Genomic DNA, 18,977 nt, shown 5'->3' on the forward strand with positions numbered 1-18,977 from the left:
AATAATGGATGCATCATGGCTTGTTATGTGCATTGTAAATCTCTGGCTGTAACGGTCAATATTCAGTGAAAGCTTGGTAGCCAAGAACATGAGCTGCCTCGTGTATATTGAAGGTAAACCGTGCAGCTCCACCACATGCAATCGCACATTTAAGATATATTGAGCTGTAATATGTTGTAATCTTCCCACGAGCCGGGTTTGTTCACGTGCACTTCTCCAAGACGTCGGAGGTGGGAGCTGTGCGCGGGGGGAACGACGCGAGCCTATAACCCGTGGTAGCCTACACTTGGAAAACTCTGCTGCGAGTCACAGGGACGCGTTCAAATTAAAGAAACCGCAGAAGAGTTCAAATCAACACAAACTGGGATCCCGTTGAGCTGCTTTCAAGGCCAAAAGGAGACGGTAAGGAGACTCGTGCGCTATTGCTCTTGTGGTTTGATGATCAGCTTCCGCCAGTGAAAGCAGAGGGCTCCGGAGTTTGTTTTCCGTGCTGCTCTTCATTAGAATTCAGCTGAAGTATTTGAAGCTCTGCAGCAGCTTCTGCCGATCAGCGGGACTCCAGACGGTGTTATTGGTGGAGTGTGTGATGATGAGGATGAGGATGATGACGATGGTGACTGCTACGCTTATCAGTAATTGGTGCTGTTGTCGCCGTGTAGTACATCTGACTGTCTGAGCCAAGCGGGAGTCGCGTGTGTAGATTAAGATAAAATGAATTATTGATCGATAGGCAGTGAATTGATTTTTGAGCTGCTGACAACAATCATTAAAGTTATGAAGCATCGAGGTCTTCTTTAAGTCTGAAAGACGTATTTTTATATAAACGTGGATCAAAAGTACTTTTTTTATTTTTTAATACAAGACTTGTGGTCGATAAACCAGTCTCACTTCATGATTCTTGGGGTGTTCTTGAGCTTATTGCTATCATGTTGCTTTGTCTTAATCTCCACTTACAGTTTGCCCACTTGCCATACAGATACAAGTGGTCACCCCTCTTTATTCTCCATATCTTTGAAGCTTGACGTCCTTGTTGACCTCAAAAATTGAATTATCAGTTTGTTGAACGGCACCGTGGGCCAACTTTAACTGCAGATGAAGATGAAGAACTATACAAATCCGCTTATTGTCACTTCCTGATTACTGTTTATTTTTCAGAACTGAATGTGTGCAGAAATTTTACATTTTCTTGAGTGCTAATGTCTGTCAATTTGTGTAACTGCAACTGCAAGTGTATAAGTGACAGGGGGGTGAGTGGGAATATTGAACTGTTTAATGCACAACACAAAAACCTAGTGCTCTGCATTTAATCACAATGTAAGCCAGAGCTGATGCCTGTGACATCACTCTGTGTTTATATCTGCGTCCAGAGGGCATGATACGGTACCTGCTGCCCCTCATTCAGGTTCCGTGGTGCTGACTGACTGCTCGGCAGCCCTCATACACTCCACAAGACAGAGAACCTCATTGAGGCTTGGCTGATTGAAGGTTTTGGGGTAACATTAAACACAGAGAGAGTTAAGAGACCACCACCCAGCTTTTGCCCCGGTGCTGCCCCTGGCAGGAATAACTCCCATCCTTTGACTTGCTTGGTCAGGATGGCAATCAAGTGAAGGTGCCTGGCAAGGCAGCTCTTTGTGGTCTACCGCAGACTCCTTCCTCAAGTGTTTCAGTGTGTTGGGCTCTCTGACTCTGATGGCTAGCACATGGTGTGTGAGTATTCCTCTTCTTAGGCAGCATGAAGGCAGCCCTGTCTGTTGAAAATGTCTGTGAGTTAAGTCCTCACAGAACTCTGTAGTGTAATTAAGGCTAATAGTAAACCAGAAAATGATGAACTTGTTCATTGACTTCTAACCATAGTTTAATGGAACCTTCAAAATGGAAAAAAAATGAAGGACAAATAAGTATCAGTTATTTAAATTTTCTTTAACTGTGATTAAAATACAGCTATAGAAAATGAATGCCTCAGCGTTAAATTTAATTTAACTGAATTGCAGGAGGAACCTGCTCCTCCTAAAGCCCATTGCCTTTTTGAGCATACCAGCAGGCTTACGCTCACACATGCACCTTCACATAGACTAAGTCATTCACTTTATAATGCATATGAATACATAAAAAGAAATACTCATTATCTTGGAAGATACTGGCCTGAGTTTGGGTTTGTCCACAGGGCTAAACTTAGCAAGTCGTGACCTCTCACCCCTAGTTTCCTTCCTTATAATTGCAGGAAGTGAGTCAAGCCAATCCAGGCGGAGATTATTTGCTGCATATTAACAAGCTCAATAGGAGCAGTATTTGAGGTCTTTACAGGTAATGACTCAATTTGTGGGAGGGAGGTGAGGTTTTTACCAGAAAAGCTAAAAGATGTGAAACTTTCTTTTTGTTTGAAATGGCTTCAGTTTCTCAGAACACTCATGTAATGTGAGCACGGGGATAAATGATAAAAACACACTTTGTCGAGATACAAACTGTCATGGATTCAGTCCCACATGTTTTCTTTAAACATCTTTTCCAGCTGCTAGAGCATCATATGTTTTCTTGATTTCTTTTAGTTTATTCTCTTCTATGAGCACACGCTGATAGAGGAGCAATTAATATCAAGGCCTGCTACAAGAATGACTTTTCCAAAGGCCATTCACTTTGATTTCATGCCTGCTCTTCCATCCTGTGCTCATATTCAGCATTCAGTCTTGTAGTCATAAGGTTTCTTTTTCACTGATATAACATTAACAGTCATGGATTTCTCCCAGACATTCTGAAGGACATAAAAACCAAACAATGTCGTTGCTTTTACTCTAAATTGTTCAATTCAACTAAGTGTGAGTTTCAACTTTAAAATCATCATTATCATCTTCACGTTTTTGCTTTAACTGAAAGAACAAGCACAGCACAGCTGATTTTCCTCTAGAAGTAATCTTTTTCTTTCTGCCCTCTGTTAATTAAACAAGCACAAGTACAGATGCACCACTTATTGTTTCATCCATGATTGCTGATGAGAGACTATTGGAGGCAACAGAAATTACTTAAAGCCTCTGGCAGGTCTGCCCTCTGCCTGGTAGGTCAGTGACCATGTGAGAGAAAGCAGACATCCTGTTATTAGAGAAAGAGAGGGGCAAAAAAAGTAGAAAAGGGTACAGGATGACTGGGGGGGTGATTGAAGATCGAAGTACAGAAGAGGAGAAGGGGTACTTTACATGATTGGCTTAAAGTCAAAGTGGGGAAATGACCTGAGCTTGAAATTTAGTCTTGGTCCTTTCAGTTGTAGATGGCAGACACATGAGCTCTTTCTGATAACTTATTTATTCATTATTTTATTTTTTTTCCCAGTGCAAGACGAGTGCTGGGTCTCTGGCTGGGTACAGTGACAGGATGCTTTCCGATCCCTTACGGTCGTATGGTGAGTCTAACTGTCAGGCACTAACCGACAACATTTCTCATGCGTTCGGTTACATAACTAATAATTTTCTATACATCGATTGTGAAAATTTGATTTGTTGATAAAATACAACATATGATTGCACTGTGGTCTCGGTTGATGTTCCATACCATTAGTATTCTGAAGAAAGTGTAACACAAATCAAAAAGCTGTATTGATCAGAAAGACTGTGTTAATTCCCCTCTAATGAATATAGTATTTGGCAAAGCTCATTCTGTGTGTTTTTGTCTGTTTATTTTGAGATTGTAATGCTGTCACTGCAGCAATTGGCCTCCAAAGTGGCAAGCTAATTGACTTTGTGCTGAGCATGTTGATAGGCTATGTAAAATAAACCACATTGACTATAATAGAATCGCGTTTTCTCCTCTAAAGTTTCCGGTGAGACACAGGCTCCATCTACAGACTGGAGTACCGGAAATGAATAAGATCAACTTCACGTGGAGTGGAGTAAATTCTAGAAACTATCAGAAGCTTTAATTTCACCTTAGAAATGGCAGAGCTAGGCTTGTGAAAGTCTTTTTTTTTCTGTTTGAAAGGTGAAGCAACTTTATCTAACAATGTTCGACAAATTCTTTTATTAATGTTTCCCACTGAGACGGCTGTCCGAAGTCGCCTGATCGTTTGTGCATCAGAAAACCTATTGCCTAAAAAAAAAAAGAAAAGGAAATAAATAGATGAGTAAAACTTTAAAAAGTCCTCCTATTCCCATTTCCTTCATTTTTCTTGACCTGTATCAAAATTTGTTTGCTGTAATCTCTGAATTTATCTGCTTACTTTCTACATTGGTTCTCTGTTTTAAAATAGTTTTTTTTTCTTCAAGTTGTTTTATGAAAAAAACTTTCACTTCTCATGGCTCAGTTGATCAATAAAAATTCATAATGATTTAGGTGCAAGCTGCAAGGCTCTGTAGTGGTTAGCCTTGTTTTAAGAAGGTGTGTCTCCTTACTTCTGTATATATGTCGTATGTTTCCACTGTCTCCATATATTTTCTCCATGTGCTCCAGTTTCCCTCCATAGTCCCAAGTTTTGCATATCAAGTCAGTTGGTGATTCTGAGATGGGCTGGTATTCAGCTCACCTCTAGAGAGTGTAGAGCAAGGATACCCACATCCGGTCCTTGAGGGCCGCTATCCGGCAGGTTTTAGATGTTTCCCTGTGTTTCCACACACCTGCTTCAGATCAATGCATCATTTGCAGGCTTGTGCTAAACTTAAGAATCTTTTGAAGAGATCCATTTCATCTGGATCAGTTATCTTCTCTGGGTACTTAAAGGTTCAGACAGAAAGGTGTTATAAACATGCGATAACTTTTCAAGTGATCATTTAGGTCAATAAATGCTCAACTATCATTGTTGCTTTGAGCACTTTTGCATTAAGCTATGAACTTGTCCGTACAAGACCCATCATAAACAACCAAATAAGCCCAATAAAGACACAACTCCAGCATGCAGACTGTGATTTGTGTAATACACAGTCGGGAAGCTGAGGCAATGCAGTGCTGTGGAAAATAGTGATACTGTACCTAGAGAAGACAATAGCAGCCTGTTTGTGTGGGAGAGGCTCGCCCAGACTCCTTCTGTGACAGTGACCTGCTGGCCGGAAAGTAAAGAGAACCGAAGCCAAGCATCAGTTTGAGTTGGAGAGTAACTCACACCCAGAAAGAATGTCAAGAATCTCTGTGTTAAAGTTCACACTGTATCGCCATCTGCGGCTGGATCCTGGCAAATAAAAGGCAGCTGTGTGTCAGTGTGCATGCATTTTGAGGTTGTGCAAAAAAGATTAATGAAAAATAGTGTGTTATTTCATCGTGTGAGGGCCTTTGATTTATATTGTCTTTTGAGCTAACATTGAGCATAGACACACACAGAATCTCTACCAATCCTTGATACACACATATTTGACAGGCAGGTAGAAGTCAGCCCATAATTGTGCTCTAATTTACTGGGTTATTAAGAAAAGACAGGTCTGAAAGACCACCCAGGGTCGCAGTGCAAGTCACCTGTTTCAATTAAAAGGGAAAGTCTGTAATTAAACAATCCAATCTGCTTTACCCAGCTGTTGTTTTCTTAATATAATATTGTATTTTCCTAATATAATATTGTGTCAAGAACACAGAAATGTGTTTTATGGCGCTGAGGTTTCTGCATCAACTCCCCCTTTGTGTGTGAAGAAGAGGTTCTCTATTTTACCTAATTAAGAACACATTATTGAGATCTCCTCTGACAGTTTGCTCTCTCAACAGACTGATCTGAAAAGCTTTGTTCTGAAGTCTTTCTACTGTTGACCGTGTTCTGCACCGTATCCGATTCTGCAGTGGAACCTCATGCTTGTCCACTAAATAGCAAGTGACGTCGAGTTCCACTCAGACTGTGAGAGGAGATGGGAAAACAGATGAAATCAATTTCTGTCTTGTTCGTGTTATTCCTGCTTCTCAGGCCCTGATGACAGACTGTGAAATGCGTTTCATATGTGTCCTTTTTTCCGTAGATTCAGGAAAGTGCAGAGAGCATTTTTAGTCGTACCTGTGAGATGGTCTGCAAGGAAATGCACTGATGTCAGAGTTTTGCATTTTAAACCCTGGGGATAGAGGAAGATGAGGAGGATGCTACAGTGGCTGTAGAAGCTGGGTTTGCATAGATCGTATCAAGTGAGTTTGCCCTCAGAATGACACATCAAATCAATTCTAATATGTTAATTGACGACTCAGTCACATCCTGGAACAAGTAAGGCAGAACTGAGTGTTCCCTTTTCTGAGCATTTTGATCAATATTACCTTGACCCATGTTGAAGAGAAATTTGTTAAGCTACATTGTTTCATGTTTGTCAGCTGCCTCTACAGTACTTTTAGGAGTTACTGCTCAGTTGTGTGTATTTTCATCCTCTGTTGCTCCTAGTAGCACACTGCTTTGTGTGGAACACTCGCACAAAATACTCATTGCAATTCCTGACAGGGTTTTGGCATCAGCTGCAGGACTAGGAAGCCAGCCAAAACAGGTGACAGGTGACAAACTCATGTCAACACTTCATGAAAAGGGCTGTAACACTGGATTAACCAAACTCATATTGTAAACAAACACTGAGTCGTGTCACTGTATGTTGCATGTCCGTTTGCAGAACTTGTCAACCCCTATTTGCTGCATATGTCTGTCAAGTTGCAGAGGGTAGTTTCAGCATCTGACAGCTATTTTTGTTGCAGGAGCTTGCTTTTGACGTACATTATTGTGATTTTCCAGGCTTACCTTAGTTGTATAATGAATGATTTCTCAACCAAGTTTTGATAGAGATACATTGCCCTCTGTGGTCCTTACAGAACTGGTCAAAACTTAGTCAAGACCAGGATTTCTCAATTAGCTATCTCAAGTTACTTTGAAAATGTCGAAATGCTGATGATTAAATGTCTTACTATACATACTACTCACTGGCATTAAGCCTAATGTAAGCCTTGGTAGCAGTGTTTTTATAATGGTGATTAAGTTCCTTATTTTGATTTTCACGAGGCACAGAAGACTGATGACATCACTAAAAGAAAAGTTACATGCTTTCTCAAGTAAATTAGTTAAGGTTGCGTTGTGTCTAGCCTCAACATACCACTTGGGAAACAACTCAGCTGTCTCAGTTTATCGGATCACAGTGCTTTGGCAGTGTGCCGTTTTATATTTTGTTTTTATATCAGTATTTAAAAGTTGGTGATAGTTCAAAATTGACTGAAGCCCAGTCTCTCTGCCACATTGTCCAATTTTAAAAGAGATGTGTTTCTTTACAGTTCAAACTGCTGCCTTCAAAGACTCAACGCAGACTATATTTTCTCTGTTTTTCAAATTAACTTCTAAGGGGGGAAAGGAGTTGGCCACACCAATTATTTGTCCCTCATCTTTAGTTACGCGTTTTATCCAGTCTGAGAAGAGACCAGCTTTTCTCCTTGCCTTTCGGGTCACTGGTGGCTCTGAGAATTTAGAGGAGGGGTTGGATCGGATTACAAGAGAGAGGCAGAGTAGCTGCTGGCTAACCTGCTACACCCTGGATTGTTATTGCAGGTGTTCAAGAGCAGCTACAGCTGTTGATTTCCTCTGTATAGCGGCACATGTGGAGTTACAGTCACTCATGAATTGCCACATACAACTGAATGCCGGAAAGCTGGAATGCACAAATTATTATTAAAGGATCAGAGGATAGTTTAAAGACAGTGTATTAATAGTCAGTTTTACCTGCGGTAGACAGCGGTCAGAGCGCTCTTAGTTTGGAGAATCAACAGAATTCCTGACATACAAGCTGAAGCTGAAAGCTACTCTGTAGGGGAACGTGAGAACAGCAAATTTTTAGTAATCTAAGATGGATTACACCTCAAACGTTTCATAGCAGTTTTAGTGAGAGATATATTGGGGATTTTTAGACTGCACCACTTCTTCAACAGGCAGTTACAGGGCCCACGCAAACTGGGCCACGTTGGAACAGATTGCAGACCGAGTTGCTACACAAGCATTTTATGGTTGGGAAATTGTGTAAACAACGATCTGTAAAAATCCATATATAGCTCTTGCTTGAACTACTATGGCATTTTTGAGGATTGAGTGGTTTTAAATGGCAAAAAAATAGATCTTCTCATGGCCCCCCTCTATGAAGCTTTTAGCTTTAGCTCACCTGTCAGGATTTATTTCTGATTATCCAAACTGAGACCTATTGACTGTTATCTCAATGAGATAACATTGATACTATACATTAGCATAGGTGAGATACTTAGTACTTTTATTAATCCTACAACACAGAAACCCACATAAGAAATAGTGAAAAATTACTTTTTCAAATGCTTTCCTATATTATATGGTGGACTGGATAAATCTGGTGTTTATGTGCATTTTTTTTCATTCATATTATTTTATTTTTGCTTTGTGTAATCAGTTTCGTTCCTACAGTCCAATGCAGTCAATTTCTTTGCCAATATTTGTAGATCATTTAAAATATATACAGTATGTATTCTGGAAAATGTGCTTTGTGTGTGCTAATCTGAAAATGCAGATATTTGCATATGGATATGCTTGAAAAATCTTGTAATAATAATATTGATAATGATAATAAAAATGGACTGTTTTAAATGTAATCTGCCAGTTACTACAGATTTCTGTAATAAGTCCATAGTTGCAGTATGGACATTATTTATCAGATGAGTAATAGACAAAGACCAAAGACAAGAGAAGAAGGCTTCATTTTCACCTGTGGTTTAGGTCATCTCTCTAATGAACTGAGTTCATGCTTCAGCTTCATCCTCCCCTTGCCAACACAGATATGTTCCACCATTATGTGTTGAAATATCAAGAAAAGAGAGTATTTATCAGCAGTCATTTCAATTTTAGGGAAAAATCTCAATGGGCAGCCTGATTGAAGGCTTTTGATTCTTGTGTTCATACTTACTCACACTCGAAGTAAGATGACAAAAAGGAAAAATCTGCATATTGAGTCGAGTGCAGTCATTTGGCATTTTAAACAGGCATTCATCACAAACACCTCCTTGTTTTAGTCTTTGCACACACTCCCTCAATTTTTATTGGGTGAGTGTGTTTGCAGCAGAGGGTTTGCATTAGTGTTAGTGAACAGGTACTCTGTTTATCCACCTGTGCACTATAGACAACACAACAGTAGTGCTGTTGTACTTTTCCAAAAGATCAAGGGCAGTTAAAGACTGCACATGTTTATAACCCAAAAAATTAGGAGACGGGTGACTTTTGTTTCCAAGGCCAGTATTTTTGTAGCTTTATGGGTTACTCTTATTGAAAACATGTAGTGAAAATGCTTAGTTGAAACACAATGGCACATACAACTCGTCTACAATTAGGATCTGTTTCTCCCTCTCTACGTAACGTGGTCAAAATGCTGGGTGTTCCCCACCTTCTAAAACCTGTGTTTATTTTTACTTTTTGAAAGGGCTGAAAATTAGACAGTAAGAAACCTTGGGTGGACTGTTCCATACATGGGAGCACAACTTTTTGAGAAGGAAAGGGGGAATAGGGGAACAGAGAGGAAAACCTCAAATGTGAAAATGACTGGAACTCCCAGGGTTTTCAAAACAAAACTTAAGATTTCATTACACATACCTGGACAGCTGAGAGCATGGAAAAAACCCCTCCCATACATGCACTCAGCAGCTGGGTTGGTCAGACAAATAATAAGAGTAATGTAAACTAAATAGAACAGAGGTGACTCTCAGCCAACAGAGTTAGCATGAGTCTGCTGCAGAAATGTGCAGAACCCTGGTCATCAATCACAGACAGTAGGGCCTCAGTCACGCTGACAGTGTCACACAGAGGGGGAGCACAGTTTTTTTGGCCGCTGTCCTTGTGTGGACGGGATGGTGATGGCTGTTTCCCAGACCTGACTCCGGCTTCTTGAGTCAGCTTTGATTGGGACTCATCCAAAGCACTCAAGTGACAGACTGAGGATGAAGCATCAATCAAACCAGTGTCAACAACAGCGTGAAGCTAATGCTCTTCACTTGTCAATAAGCACTTTTAGCTGTACCCATGTAGGTCCTCCTGCAGTAAATGTTCTGTTATTAGGTTTCAGTGATAGTGAAAGATGTGACTCATCTTCTGTCAGCGCAAGTGTATTGTGGGAATGTTCTTATAGTAGCTTGACAGTCTACTAGTAAGAATATTACTTCGGGCAGTAAACCAAAGCAAAACACAAGACAGGGAGACAGACAGTCTTGAGCCAAGCTAGAGTTTATTCCCTAAAATTGAACCTTCCCCAGGGGTCAGTAAGAATGATGAGAGGGGGTGTAGGAATAGAAGGGGATTGGGGGATCTTTTGACAAAGACAAAGCCTGCCAGAGTTTCTACTTGAAGATCTGACTTTGTCTATGTAAACATGTGTGGAATGGCACACTCAGTTCAAGTGTGTGTATGTTTTCATCAAGTTCACTACATGTGAAGTTAACCAAATGTATGAGGAAGGGAATAAGCTCAGTTGAGTTTCAAGAATGTTGTTCATTTTAAATGATTCTCAACCTGGGGGTCAATCTGTCTCAGGGGGCATTTTTCTTTTTTATTCCTTGTGTTTCCTGCCTTTTTTTGTGACATACTGAATATTTTCAGCCCCTTGGCATTCCAGTAATAGAAACAAGCTTGATAACTCAGACTAAGGTATTTACATAGTTTACTTGTTTGAACACTTTATTACCATCTGGGGAAAAATTTAAAAAGGCTACCTAAAATAAACAGTTGAAGGTTTTAAATATAATTTAAAAACTACAACAGTATCCATAAATTGAGTCAAGAGTTCACTACTCAGCTCATTGTTTTAAGCGGTTTTACCATGATTTTTGTATAGTTTAGTATGGTGTTAACAATCACACAATAAAAATATTCAATAATATTACGTAAATAATTTATATAAGTTGACATTTTGGGAAACACAGTTATGGAGGAGATGATCAATGTTGTTCTCATGTCACTAGCTAATTATGACGCTCCAGCCAGAAAATAACTAAACAACTCAATGTTTGTGATACTAACACATTTTATGTCTTAGCACGATGTCTTATATTTTTTTCATAGCATGACGTGTTATGAACACATGCGATGCTAACAGATTAAGAGGTTAAGAGTACTTCATAAACAATGCCATAACTCTAATTTATTGAATAAAAGTGCAACCACAATCTGTCTTCAGCATCATAAATTAGACTTGCAGGCTCACTTTGAAGTATAAGCTCTTTCTGGATCGGTTGTTTCACTTGATATGTTACTGAAGAAACCCAAGCAGCTGTATTTCTACTATCCACAGGCGCAAGTTTATACTGTGGGCCCAGTGTAAGCAAAGTTCATCATTATCCCCTGTGAGTTGAATGGATGGCTCACTGCGTCCAATCGTTTCTTCACCCACTCACCCACTGTCTGTCTACATTAGACACACTGTGACAGGACATCTGTTTCTATGTCTTGTCTTGATCCATTTGTGCCTGCACATGTGTGTCTTTGCAGTGGAGCTGGCAAGGCAAATTAATGTTGCGTAGCTTGTTTAACTGTGTGCTGTGTCCATGCTGCAGTCTCTCATACTGACACTAAGCCTAACAGAGGATAACTTAACTAAAGAATTTGGCAGACTTTGATCACAGACGATGGTAAATGCAATGAGCAAAGTTTTATCATCTAGACTGATAATCGTGGACGTGTTGATTGCATTTCTGTTCTTTTTCTTTTTTCTTCTGCTAGACTCCTGTCAAATAGCTGTCAGTGGTAAAATGCCAATCAAGCAAGCATAGAGTTTAGTTATGACTTTATCTTGAAAGCAAAAAACTTGATTAGCCATAATGACACTATTATAGCTTACTTGGATTTATTATGTCCTTTCAAACTGAGCTTTGCTATAGAAACGGCTCAGATCATTAAAAAAAACAGATTAGTATTAGCTGGTGATTAGTATTTGTTAAGAAAAAGACAAAGAACTTGTAGAGTACCATTCTGATATTGTAAGGAGGACATCAGGAAGTCATCAATGTCCAAAATGTCATTGAATCTTTGTCTTGATGAAGAGTATAACAAACTGTAAGGGAGACTGGAAGGTAACATTTCAAAGCTTAAGGCTGTGTTGTCAGAACTGATCTCTTTTAGCTGCTATTTGATTTAGTGCTTGATTTTAGTATAACGTCAGTTCCCAGAGGCTTGAATGTCATTCAACTGTACTGATATACTGTCGAATAACTGTAGGTCAGACAACTGAATAATTCTTTGGAACCAGCTATGATAGCACAAAGAGGAACATTTGGACATTACTAGTATAGTTGTCAGAATACCATTTTTACATTTTACATGTCTGTAAACAACTGGAATGTGTCATTTCAGTGCCCAGGTTTCTATTGCTCTGTGTCACTCACATTTAGAACATGTAAATTAGAAAAGATAAATGGAAGTAGTGAAAATTAAAAAATCATTCTGCAAAAAGGTATTTAATTTACCTGAAAAAGGATAAAGTAGCGTAACTCACCAGCTGTTTTCATTTTGGGCCAGCACACTGTAGATCTACAGTTAAGTCACGTGACTGGCTGGCATCTTCTCATATATGATATATAATAAGCTTCACTGGTGAATGGAAACCCAACCGATGAATCAGGAAAGGACTGATGAACCTTCTTTGTGATCGGTGTCATGTGTGAAAGTACATCAGGGGTTGAAGTTGATCTGCTACTCACATGGCTTTGATCCATCAAAGAAGGCAGTCACAGCAGCAAAGGCAGGCAGAACATACCACTTTAACTAAAGATGCTGTCATCACTCACCTGATTCAGCGGCTGGTATGATGTGTGTGAGCATACACTGATGCAGGGTTCAACCACTTCTACTTGGTGTGTGAATTACCAAAGGAGAACCAAGAGATCTTTTTTGCACCAATAATGTGAATATGGCTCATGAAATAAGAAATAAGAAATACAGACTGAATTTGTCTGGTTTATGAATGATTTGGCAATTTTGACCGTTTTTAAGCATTTTTTCTGAAGTGATAAATGAAGTATCACATTATATTGTACTTAGGATCCAACTCACAAAGAATTTGGAGATGAGATTGTGGAATTTAGAAGCTTACTATCAGGAGACATGAGCCTTTGCCTTTGCTGTTTACATCACATTCACACAATGTTTCAGTAGCTGTTTGGTCGGATTTAGGCATCAAAAACACTTGGTCATGGTTTAGACAAGATTGTGATCCAGTTTGAAATACACCACTCCACAACCTCAATCCCACAAATTGAATAATGACTTGGAAATACATCCTTTCGCTGCATTGAAAACTGCAGGCTCTCCAGAAGGCTTTCCTCTTTATTAATTTGATACCAAGGGGTTCTGACAACATGGGAGTGTAAGTGAAAGTGGTCTGAATACATAGAAGATATATAGTCTGCTTGAGGAATCCAGCTCCCACACATTTACACCTGTAGAATTCCAGAAATCCGGTGTAAGATCTTGTGGAAAGTGAGGAAATGACCATCCATCATGGATAGCAAGTGATGACATGCTTGACTCTATATCCTCTACCTCTCTTTACACACACACACACACACACACGTACACAAAATGCTGCCTCTTTGAAAATCTACTAATCTCGCTTCCATTTCCTCACCTGAGTTCATATTTTTCCCCATGTGGTGGCATTTATTGCAACATCTCAGAGTCAAAGATTTGTTGTACACATTTTCCACTGACTTTTAACTTTGAGAAAATTGTTATACTGAATATGGCTCAAGGATGTAACAAAATAACAGACAAATCAGTGTAGTTAGCTTATTTGCTTTAGACAACACCTATGTAAACGTAAATATTTTCACAATATGGAAATAATTTCCCCTCAGACTTTTTTCTTTGTATTGGCTGTTCTCAGACCAAAGATATACAGTATATTATTGCAAAAGCATACTGAGGCAGCCCAGGATGCCCCTGAGACTAACAGTAAATCTCTAACCTTCAAGTCCACTTGTCTGCAAGCTTGCAAAAACCTTTATCCTTTAGAAACAAGCAGGTTTCACAGTAAATTTATTTATTCAAGCAGTAATGTGTCACAGCAGCGTAAAAGAAAAACATCCATGGCCACAACTGTTTGACAGTTACATATATTTTGTTGCTCAGGTTTTGTGTTTCAGGATTCAGTTGAATCCAGTGAGAAATAGCAAAGAATAGACCACACTAAGGGGTCAATTCTTGGCGTTTACATCAATATGCAATGAAAATAGAAATAAGGCTATAACCTTCAAACATATAATAATTGCAAGGCCAGTAATTGAATGTTCACAGTTCCTCATTCACAAAGAGCTCACCTCTGACTCAGAGTTGATTTTAGAGGTACTGTTCATTTTAAGTTGTAGTGACCTGCCAGTGAGAGGAATAGCTATTAAAAAAACTTGAAGATGACAACCCCTTTATGACTGCACAATAAGTCAAGAATGCCCTTAAACCAAAAGCATCAACGCTGGAGGGGAGGTGGCTGGTATGCTTGCTTTCCAATAATCAAGTGCAAATGTCATGAGTAAGAATTTTCCAGCAAACCTCAAGAACAGCAAGGCCAGGATGCAGTTTTCAAAAACATACCAAGAGAACCTGGAAGAGTTCCAGATCACACTTCCGTGGACTGATCAAAGATCAACCTTTATCAAAGAGATGGAAAGAGGAAATAGTCAAGAGAAAAGGGAACTGCTCATGACCCAAAGCATATAACCCCATCTGTCGAGCATGGTTATCTTGTGGCTCTGTCAGATGGTTTGCAAACAGAATTTGGATACAGCTTATTACTGATTGAACAGAATGACTGCAGAGGTATGCAGGAACAGTCACATTCAGCTGAAAGCATCAAAGCTCATTGAGTAACATGTCATTAAACAGCAGGACAGCCCTCATAAAAAATATGGCCAAAATATCCAAATAGGGACAGTGATGAATTTTAAGGAGCGGTCTTTTCTTTTATAAACCCTCAAGTGAACACTTTTTGTGTGTTTCTATATGCGTGCAATACTTATTAGGGGAACCCCTTAATTCACCACAGCTGCTCAACTGTAAGTACAATTAACCCTGTCAGTGGTGCAATGTTGACTCTTGGTTTTGCACACTTTCTCACTGAGTCCTGGTTGCCCATGCTCTCTGAGGATGACATCATGGGTTTCAGGTTGCCCACTGTGGCTTTGGCTCCCAATGGGTTGGAAAGCCTGACTGTAAACATGTAGAGCAGATCCATGCTGTGAATAGACACTCATTCCCCCTTCTCTCTCCTGCCCTTCTGCTCAGACACACACATACACACCCATTCAACTGACCTCTCTTCTACCCCACTCTGAACTCAGAGTTTGTTATTGGCTCAGTTAGGATGTGCTGACAGATGAGGCAGATGTGTGTTCCCCTCTTGTAGATGGTTTGTCAGAGGTGCTTTCAAAGTTGAAAAGCTCTTAGGTTTAGCTTAGTAAATGTAACAATTCGACTCAGCGGCATGCTTATTAAATGGTTGGAAATGTTTGAAGTGCTTGTTTTGTCAATTAAGAAATACAGTTTTTCTGTAATTTGTCTTGAGTATGTTGTATTTTGGTGTGTGCAGTGTGTGTGTGTGTGTGTGTGTGTGAAAGCAGCCTTTTTAAGAAGACAGTTGACGTGTTGGTAAAAAAAAAATACCACAGCCACATTAAAAGCTGTCTGGCCTGGAAGTTTTCTTTGCAGTGAGTTTCGGGAACAAAATTCAGCGCCTAGGAACAATGTGTTTGTTTGGTTTGTTAAAGTGTAAAAGAATGATAAAAGCAGTCATGCCTGAAGGTCCAGCATCTTTTGTTCACCCAGCATCGTTTGAAGGGTTACATTTGAAATGTGATAGATTTGCCTTGTCATAATGTGAATTGTGCTACTTCATGGTGTAACTTCTTGCATTTGATTTATTCTTGCTCACTTTTAAAATAAATGTTTTAAACTGAGCAATAAAGCTTCACAGTCCTCTATAGATTGTACATACTTCCTATGCTGAGACATTTTCACTGTGTTGTCTCTAAGCTTAAGTACTAAAAACCGATCAAGACTCTCTTGCTCATCAGGTTGATTTATGAGACTTTGGAGGCGGTGACTTTTCTTTGATAGGATAGGGTTCTGATTCACTCACCAGTACAGCATGTCCAGTTGGTGACAGTAATGCAGAATCAACAACACTAGCACTAGCAATGACAACAATCATACACAACAGAAGTAGTTGTTGTAGTTGTGATGAAACAGGAAAACTGAGTTAGTATTAAATGTTGTTGTGTCGATAATAGTGCAGATAACATATCAATTAGTTTATCCATATAGCACCAATTTGCAACATATTTGATCTAATGGCATTCCTAACAAAGACTAGATGAGTTTGATAAAAATTTAATTAAATCAAATCATATAATTAAATTACTTATAATCCTGTTAGAATCCAGTTTACTCCAAATAAGCCCAGTTCATCAGCGCTGCATTAATATACTGCTATTTCTAAAAAAAATGGCCTAGCTAAGCCTTCCTCAAGATTTTCCTTGAAAAGGGCTGATGGTTGAAAGGTCAATTGTCAATAAAGTTCAATGCATTTGGAGCTGGATTGTGCAACACCTTTTAAATTGTTTTATTAATATTTCTATTTCAATTGCAGCAACATGTTTAAGCCTCTGTATGAGTGAAAATGTTAGTTCTGTAGTATGTCCTTACTGAATTTAGCTGGGTTAACATTGACTAAAGTTGCAATGCTGTCTGAAACACCAACAAAAACGTATTATGTTTTCTATAGTCCCCAGTTTGAAATGTTTCAGGAATGAGTATTTTAATGTTTTAATTGCCTCCTCATTTTCTCCTCAGTAGCTATTGGGACTAATTATTTAATAAGAAGAACTCAAAGTGGTTCAATCACTACATCCTTCTTTAATTTTGTAATTAACATCTCTCTTTTTTTTAAACCATTGTTTAAATAGTTAGTGGTTTGCTTTATTGTTTTTCCTCATGCAGGACTTCACACTTCTCATTGTGTGAGTAAGTGTCAGTGACTGTGTTAGTCATCTGTTTCAGTTACTCAAAGCAGCCTGCAGAGTTAACCCTGTCTGCTGTGATGTTAAGCGGTGGAAGCCATCTCTTCTCTGTTCTTGTGTTTTTCTTTTCCACAGTCACACCTGGGGACGGCAGTCACTGGACAGGCTTAGAACACACACAAACACAAAGCGAAGGCATCTTCAAGGAAGTGTTGATTTTGAAACCTTCTGTTAGTTTTCCTGTTTCTTCCTCCCAGCTCATGTTAAAGTGTGATGGATAGAAGCAGAAGCTTCATGAATTTGCCTGTTTGACAGCCCAGATGGAAAATTCTTGAATCTCCTGGCTTCATGTGGGAAACCTTTTAACACTTGAGGATTTTAGACACTTAAAAACAAGGTCTGAGGGGAGGGATTTGTCAGTAACCCCCTATTGATCCTTGCTAGACAGGCTGTCTGGTGGACTGACACTCTGCTATACCTATGGGCACACAGCCACACTACATGCTGCATGCCTCACCACAGCTAACTTTAGAAGCCGAGCCCAATTTGTGGCAGATTTAATGACTCATAGTAGACTTATTATGCTGTTCACAGATAGGCAGAATTGCCTATTTTGTTTTCCAGTTTAAAAGTCATTTTCAGAGGATGATGTATTATTAGCCTGTTGTATGCTAAGCTTCACAACACTGCATTATTTTATTGAGCAGCTTTATATCACAAAGCTGATTCATAAAGCAGTTTAGTCTAGGGGTTAGTTTTGATTGCACAGATTTGAGCATTCTAGAAATCTTGTGCATTTGGATTGGCTTAGAAATCTTGACGTAAAACAGATGACAAAATTTTGCAGAGATGAATATACACAAGAATAGGTCCCCTGTACCAATGCTGTAGTGCAAACATCCTGTGACAGGTTGGGGAAATTTTTGCTCACGAAAGCATCCTAAAGGTAAGCAAAACCCACTTTTAGGCACTCTCATGTGAACATTTTTGTACTGATAAAAAAAAAAAGAAAGTCAAACTTTTATTTCCAATAAATACAGTTGAATGAGAGCATAAGGAATGCTAATGAGCATGTGAGATCTTGCACTCACTGTGCACTGCCCTAAAAAACAGTTTTTACTACAGTGGGGTGTTGAAAAAAGTGTTACATCTTTTGTGAGGTACACATAAATGCTGCATTCTTAGTTCTGACAGAGTATTGAATGCTCTCCAAAATACCTTCCGCTCTCTTGTAAAGAGATGCAGCCATAAACAAAGCGGTGCTCAGGTGTGCCGTGAAAAGCAGCTGTCAACACCTCATTGAGAAAATGTCAAAGTGTATTGAAGGATCTGTGAATGAGAACTAGAGTGAGTGAGGATTAAACTTTTGGTTGCAATTTACGCGAGACTCATGTTGTGCAAACTTTGAATCTGAGTAGAAATGAAAGGAACTTGGTTGCAAATGGCTGCAGATCAACTACAGATGCTGTTAACTATCAGTATGTGGCTGTAAAAGCTGACTTCTACCTCCATCATTTCCAATAAACGCACTTTCTTGAAGAAAATTGATCATTGGATGCTAAAAGGAAAACATAAGCAGATAAAAAACACAGCAAGTAAAAGAGTGTCACAAGCTTGGGCAACTGTATTCACTATTTTGGTGCCCCTGTATACAAAATGTCATATCTCTTCCTTGAAAAATCTTTTTTATTAAAAGAAAAGAAGAACTGGAGCCCAAAGGTTGTGTGTCAACTCAATATTTTTCTAGCTGCTTTAATGAATCTTCAGTATTAAAAACATTGCACACCAAGGGTTATAGTGATATGCTGATAAGTGGGAACAGGTTATGAATTAAGTACTGCACATTGTGGTTTTCTATCATTAAATTACATTCAGCCCTCAGGCTTTCCGTAGGCAGTTGGGATCACCACATTTTTAAAAAAGGCCTGAGGGTTCAAACTATGAAATGCATATGGAGCAAAAATATGAAACACTTTCATCTTACTTATGAAAACTTGCTGGAAAACCAATGCTGGAAATATAATAATGCATTATTATTGTCATTATTGTGATGA

The 18,977-nt window shown here is 39.1% G+C and overlaps 1 protein-coding gene across 1 annotated transcript in view; it reads left to right on the forward strand.

Annotated features, from left to right (window-relative positions):
• Positions 1-235: 235 nt before the first annotated feature.
• bmpr1bb (bone morphogenetic protein receptor, type IBb) overlaps positions 236-18,977 on the forward strand; it is a 55,257-nt gene continuing 36,515 nt past the window's right edge. Inside the window, exons 1-2 of the mRNA XM_072372255.1 lie at positions 236-402; positions 3,325-3,394. The gene's annotated coding sequence lies outside the window, so the exon portion shown is untranslated. The remainder of the gene's footprint in view (positions 403-3,324; positions 3,395-18,977) is intronic.

Source organism: Leuresthes tenuis, unplaced genomic scaffold (assembly GCF_036924035.1).
Source record: "Leuresthes tenuis unplaced genomic scaffold, fLeuTen1.0.hap1 SCAF_19, whole genome shotgun sequence".
NCBI lineage: Eukaryota > Metazoa > Chordata > Actinopteri > Atheriniformes > Atherinopsidae > Leuresthes > Leuresthes tenuis.